The 6568-nt window shown below is 45.2% G+C and overlaps 1 pseudogene; it reads right to left on the bottom strand.

Moving 5' to 3' along the window:
* Positions 1-5597: 5597 nt before the first annotated feature.
* Positions 5598-6145, bottom strand: LOC134486650 (ubiquitin-like; annotated as a pseudogene).
* Between the last annotated feature and the right edge of the window lie 423 nt (positions 6146-6568).

Consider the following 6568-nt stretch of genomic DNA (forward strand, 5'->3'; position numbering starts at 1 on the left):
TTACCCGTGTCTTCAACTATGAATGTCTTCACACAGAGTCAAACTTACAGACCGGATTTACGAACGAAATAAAATGATATGAGAAACACATTTCCCACACATGCAGTATTCAGTATTTACTAACTTCCATAATTATATTTTATCTTTAGTTTTCTGGATGTCTGATATGAAAAGACAAAAGAACACACTTTGGATTTATAATAATTAGTTTTTCCTCCCTTGTTTTTTATTTTATATGTGTGGGTGCTTACCTTGCATGTGGGTGTAGCACTTGTCTGCAGTACCTGTGCAGGCCTGAAGAGGGCATCAGATCCTGGAACTGCTGTCAGAGGGCGTTAGGAGCTGTCCTGTGGGTGTTGGGAATCAAGCCTGGGTCCTCCATCTTCAGGAAAACTGTCTTTGTATTTCAGTTTGCCAGTGTGACATTTAGCACCAATGACTACATCTTAGTTCGGTTTGGTTGGTTGATCCCTAGTATAGATCCAAGACCCAAATAAAGCCCCACCCCCATCCTTGCAACATTATAACAGGATTTAAAAATCCTTTTTGTAGAGTATGCATTCACTTTAAGATACAACAAGATGCAACGAAGAGGCCGTTACCTTTGACACAGGTGCTGTTCATTATGGAGCCACACCTTTGCCTCACAGCTCAAACTGAATCACATGGGTCACTGCATCAATGGAGTTATGTCGAGAACACACATGTGGTAGGCTGGGACGCAGAACGGCACTTCTGAGGTTTGGACATAACCTGAGTTGTGTTCTCTAACGATCTGCATGCCTCAAGCTCGCCTCTCAGTACGGTAGCTGTCGTGCTAACAGGAGCGGTCCAAGGTAAGTCACACACACCACCCACGGAAGGCATTAGAACTGGTCTCATGGGGTGAATTAGTTCTCACACAATCTAGCTGATCTAAAAAGATCAAGCCGAGCCCTGGAGTCTGTCTGGCTCCTCATCTGTCCCCCCCCTCCTGTAGTCCCTCCGTGATGCTATCTAGTACGATGTAGCTAACATTGTGCGTTCCATGTTTTTAATCTCCCGAACTGTGAACTAGGCGATCCTTTTGTCTTAGTAGATTATTATAATATTCAGTTCATTATATATATAAAATTATATAAGACAAGCAGAATGGAAAAAAGCAAGAAGCTATAAACAAGACAAACTACTTATTTCAAAACTCTTAGTGATACAGAACCCTGGAATAGGTTCAAGTTAAACTCCACTAAAGTCACTTTCAGGTAGGGAAAGACAACAGATCCGCCTGTTAACATTAGATTCTTAAAATCTTAACAATAGTTTTCTTTTGAGTCCCATGGATGCAAACCACTGGCTTTACAAACTGAAGACTCTTTTTTATAGCTATAGTTTTGGCTCTGTGTGGGCAAAGCCGGGCTCAGGGAACTAAAGCAAACCTTGCTTGGGACTGAGTCATCATGGAGACGCCAAGCAGCAGGTGGCCTGTCATTCCTTACACTCTCCAGCCTTGCAAACTGGCACCGCCATAGGCTGTATCTCTAATTATAGTACACTGACCCGTCGTATTTTCACCAGCCCTTGGAAACAGCAGTCTCATCCACAGACTGATCCGATGCCTAGGGAGCAGACACCTCGCATTGATGGGGGCTGTGCCGTGATTTCTTTATTACAGTTATTTCGTTCCTAAGCTACCAGTCACTGAAGCAGGTCTGTATTGAAGGTAGGGGACCAAGTAACAAAACCTACAGCTCTGGGTTTTCAAGTATTTATTTTATTTATGAGTGGAGTTTTGTGTTTTTGTTTTTGCTTGTATCTATCTATCTTGTGCTGACTGGTGCCTGGGGAGACCAGAAGTGGGATCAGATAGTCTGTTACATATAGTTAGCAACCCTCATATGGGTGCTGGGGACTGAACTCAGGTCCTCTGCAGGAACCCCTGCAGAAACCCCGTTAACCACGGAGCCATCTCTCCAGCCCCCAGCACTCTTACACATGCACATTAAAAGAGCGTGGTTGAGTGGGAGGCACTTGGGGCCATAGCTGCCAAAGCCAAACAGAACTTGACATGTTAGGAAGCAGCATCTGTACAGACACACACAAACATATACTCACCAGCACAAAGCCGTATTTTCTAGACACGGACTTCTAAAGCTCGGGACTGTAAAGGGCAGATACAGTACGGGTGACACAACCACAGGCAGCTGATTCCTGGATTCAGGGATAGCTAGGAAACTCCACTTCATCCAGTGACATGTCTTTCAGAGTAGAGGCATGGGGTAGCTCATTACCCACAGGCTCCTGGGAGATGCTGGCCTTTGAAGTGTCATCTCGGGCATCAGAAGGATCTGCACCATCCTCTGTTTAAAGGGAAATCTCTGTTCTGCAATATAGAGCAGCGATGTGGTTGGCACGCCTGGTCTTCAGGCAAATGGTGGAGATATGAATTCATTCCATCGCACTTGACTGAACAGGTCTCAGCGAGTTGGATGTGGAGAGGTAGAAACCACCCAAGGTGCCTGCATCAAAGCATGCCCAGCTTTAAGAACCATGGCGAACCCTGCTTGCAACACAGCCAGCATATCCCTCTAGAGCAGTCTTTCTCAACCGTCTTGATGCTGGGACCCTTTATTACAGTTTCTTGTGTTGTGGTGACCCCCAACCATAAAATTATTTTCATTGCTACTTCATGGCTGCAGTTTTGCTACTGCTATGAATCATAACATAAATGCCTGTGCCTTCTGAAGGTCATAGGTGATCTCTGTGAAAGGGTCGGTCAGTCTCCAAAGGGGTCACAAGTCACAACTCATAGGTTGAGAACAACTGCTCTATAGAGTAACAGGAACAAAACGAGCTAACAACAAAAGCCCCCACACAATTGAGAGACTGCTCTCCTCCCTCGCGACTCACAAATTCTCCAGAAAATGGACATTTGATACGTGGGACGTGTGCTCTATCTGGTGCTGCAGCCAAAGCGGCCATCATGCGGTGGTCATGGTCATCTCTCGGGGAGCTTGTTACAGCTCTGATTTCTGGGCAATGTGCCCACATCTTCTGGTTCAGTAGTTCTGGAATGGATACAAGGTTTAAATCTTAAACAAGCTTCCCAGATAACTCTTTGACAGTGGCCCAGGGGCCCAGTGTGGAGAAACATAATTGCCACAGGGAATACAGGAAGTACTTAAGTCGGGACAGTGAGAATCTTAAAGTGCCCTGCCCCTAAGCTCAGGGTAGAAGTGGGATCGGACACTTTATTCGTATGCTGCCAGAAAGATTTGACCAAGACAGTCCCAAGACAAACGACTACTTACTGACGAATTCATGGCTTTCCCTCCATACTTCATCCTTGACTTTTTAACAAGGACATGATTTGCTGCATGGAGAAACATCTGGCAGCCTGGCAGGCTAGTGTGTAGCCGGGGGTTACTAAGCAGAACTCAGGCACAGCAGTATGCATGTGGGCTGTCGCTCTGTAGTCACGGCTAAGGACAAATGCCCCGCCATGCTGTTTAATTGTTCATAGTATTCCTGGTCACAGTTCAGTTGCTCATCAGCGTGAGGCATCCCAGCCTAATGTCTGCTCCCCACTTGTGGCTGTGAGTTTGATGGATTGTTTATAGCCGGGGCGGTTGATAAAGACAGGATGTTGACTCACTGTTAATGTATTTCAGCTGGGAAGGTCACTAAAACATTGCATCTTTAGTTTGAGTTTTGGCTGTTGCCTGAGAAACCTGGACAGAGAGCATCTCTTTGCCCTGTTCCCACCTGTCCTTTGTAGGGACTTTTACATTTAAGTGTACTGTGTGTGTGCACGAGCACGTGTGTGCATGTGCAAGAACACATACATGCATGTGTGTCTCTTTGTCTGTGTGTCTCTGTGTATGTGCATGTGTGTTTCTGTCTACCTGTCTGTGTCTGTGTGCCTCTGTGTGTATGTGCATGTGAGTGTGTTTCTGTCTGTATGTGTATGTCTCTGTGTGTATGTGCATGTGTATGTGTGTGTTTCTGTCTGTCAGTGTCTATGTGCTTCTGTCTGTGTGTGTGTGTGTATGCATGTGAGTGTGTTTCTGTCTGTGTCTGTGTGTCTCTGTGTGTATGTGCATGTGAGTGTGTTTCTGTCTGTATGTGTGTGTCTCTGTGTGTATGTGCATGTGTATGTGTATGTGTGTGTTTCTGTCAGTGTCTATGTGCTTCTGTGTGTGTGTGTGTGTATATGCATGTGAGTGTGTTTCTGTCTGTGTCTGTGTGTCTCTGTGTGTGTGCATGTGAGTGTGTGAACTGTGTGTGCATTCGAGAACATATGCATGTATGTGTGTCTCTCTGTCTGTGTCTGTGTATCTCTGTATGTGCATGTGAGTGCGTGTATGTGTGTGTGTTTCTTTCTGTCTGTGTCTGTGTGTTTCTGTCTGTGTGTGTCTGTGTGCCTCTGTGTGTATGTGCATGTGAGTGTGTTTCTGTCTGTGTCTGTGTGTCTCTGTGCGTGTGTGCATGTGAGTGTGTGAGGTGTGTGTGTGTGTGTGTGTGTGTGTGTGTGTGTGTAGGTTCCCAGAGAGTCCAGAAGACATCAGATCCCTGGGGCTTAAGTTACTTGTGGATGAGTAGCATGGATGTTGGGAACTAAACTCTGGCCCTCTACAAGAGCACTCCTCCCTCCTAACCATTGGGCCATCTCTCCAGCCCACAAGCGACCTTTGCAAGGACAACACAAAGCTTTGATTTTTGTGCACTGGCTGACTCAGGCACATGTTTCTTACTGTTTGAACTTTGAGTAATGCGGTACGCTAATATGCTACAGACCCACTTTTTGAAAAAGAACCAGCAGAGGTATGAAATGAAATCATGAGTAAAAAAGTGGCGACAGAAAGCTAGTGTGGCTAATCACATCTTAATCTCAGCTCCTTCATGGTTCAGATTTTACCAAGGTCAGTAAAATGGACTAAGGGGAAATAGCAAAGTCAACTTTAAAGTTCAAGTGGTTAGCGCTGGCTTTCGAATGGCTTGAGCTGACGAACGAAGCTGGGCGTCCTTCTTCTTCGAGACACAGGCTCCTACACCACAGGATTTCTTGCAGCATCCGAGTCTATCATATTAACTACCCCATATAATTCAAGTAAAAATATAGACAAAGACTGGGCTTTAAGCAATAAACTCTGCTGTGTTTAAAGACTGCCACTAAGAACAGGTATGCAGCTCACCCTGTCTACTGGAGACAGTATGGAGAACATATTTTTAAACTAAAGTTTTGTTAAAAAAAAATCTTGTATGCTAAGTCTTCCAGACGCTGTTGAGTTTTACGGGGAATTGTACATAGGCCTTCTCAGAAGTAAGCAAGACATTTGAGTTTATAACTCAAATCGTTTGTATATGCGGAACAATCTCATTACTTTTTCTAATTTTTTTCTTTTTACTTTTTGAGAATTTCGTGCGTGATTACTTTACTCACGTAATTTCCACCCCCCCTTCTTCCTCTGATTCTTCCAAGGCCCCACCTCCTTCTTCTGAAATTTGTGACCTCTTCTTGTTTAACTATTATCGTCACACAGAATCCGTTTGAGATTTCATGGATGCAGGTCCAGATTCAAGTCTAGAAGACAGTCTTGCTTGGATCCTGGTCCCTTGTCTCTCATAAGTCTTTTTTCTTAACTGCTCCAGTTGATGGAGGAGAACTTTATTTGGTCCCAGTGTCACAGGCCAGGTATGGCCCCAGCTTTATTTAACCATCTTCTTGGGGCGCAGGTTTTTTGCTGTGGCCACACTTCTTGTGGCAGTTGACTGCACAGGGGTGCAGGCGTGCACAGTGTTTGCAGGAGATCATCTTGTCACAGTTGTACTTCTGGACCAACTGATGAAGGGACAGCTCGATGATGCCATCATACAGACACTGCACCGGGTGCTAGGAGGACACTTTCTGGATGTCGTAGTCTGACAGGGTGCGGCCATCCTCCAGCTGTTTGTCGTCGAATATCAGCCTCTGGTGGTCAGGGGGACGCCTTCCTTGTCTTGGATCTTGGCCTTGATATTGTCTATGGTGTCACTGGGCTTGACCTCAAGAGTGATGGTCTTGCCAGTCAGGGTCTTCACGAAGATCTGCATGTTGGTGTATGCCGCTCGCCCACCTCATTGAAGAGAAAGAGAGCTTTGAGCCTTAAGTGAAAAATGTAAATAGCAGTTTGGCATGTCCGTTCATAAAGAGTGTAATCAAGCCACCTGGAAACCCTGCATTCAGAAATCAGAGGCCATGGTTCTTATCTGCAACCACAATTCCTGAGAGGCTGGCTGAGGCACAGAGACTGCTTCAAGTTCAAGGCGATCCTGGGAAGAAAAGGGAATTCTAGGTATCAGGATACATGATACTAGGGGTGGCATAAATAAAGGAGACTTCTTAGCAAACCATTTTGTAGACTCTAAGTCCGTCTGAATAGCTCTGTTTAATACCAAGAAAGTACGTGCAAGAGAGATCTCCCAGGAGACAGGAAGAAAGATGTAGAGAGACAAGGGGCCTTTCCAACAGTTCATTCCGATAATATTATGGTTCTCCCAGAAACACATGAATTCACCCGGGGGGAATTTAGCTGAAAAGCTAAAGACTTTC

This window comes from Rattus norvegicus, chromosome 4, assembly GCF_021556685.1.
Source record: "Rattus norvegicus strain SHRSP/BbbUtx chromosome 4, alternate assembly SHRSP_T2T, whole genome shotgun sequence".
Classification (NCBI taxonomy): Eukaryota; Metazoa; Chordata; class Mammalia; order Rodentia; family Muridae; genus Rattus; species Rattus norvegicus.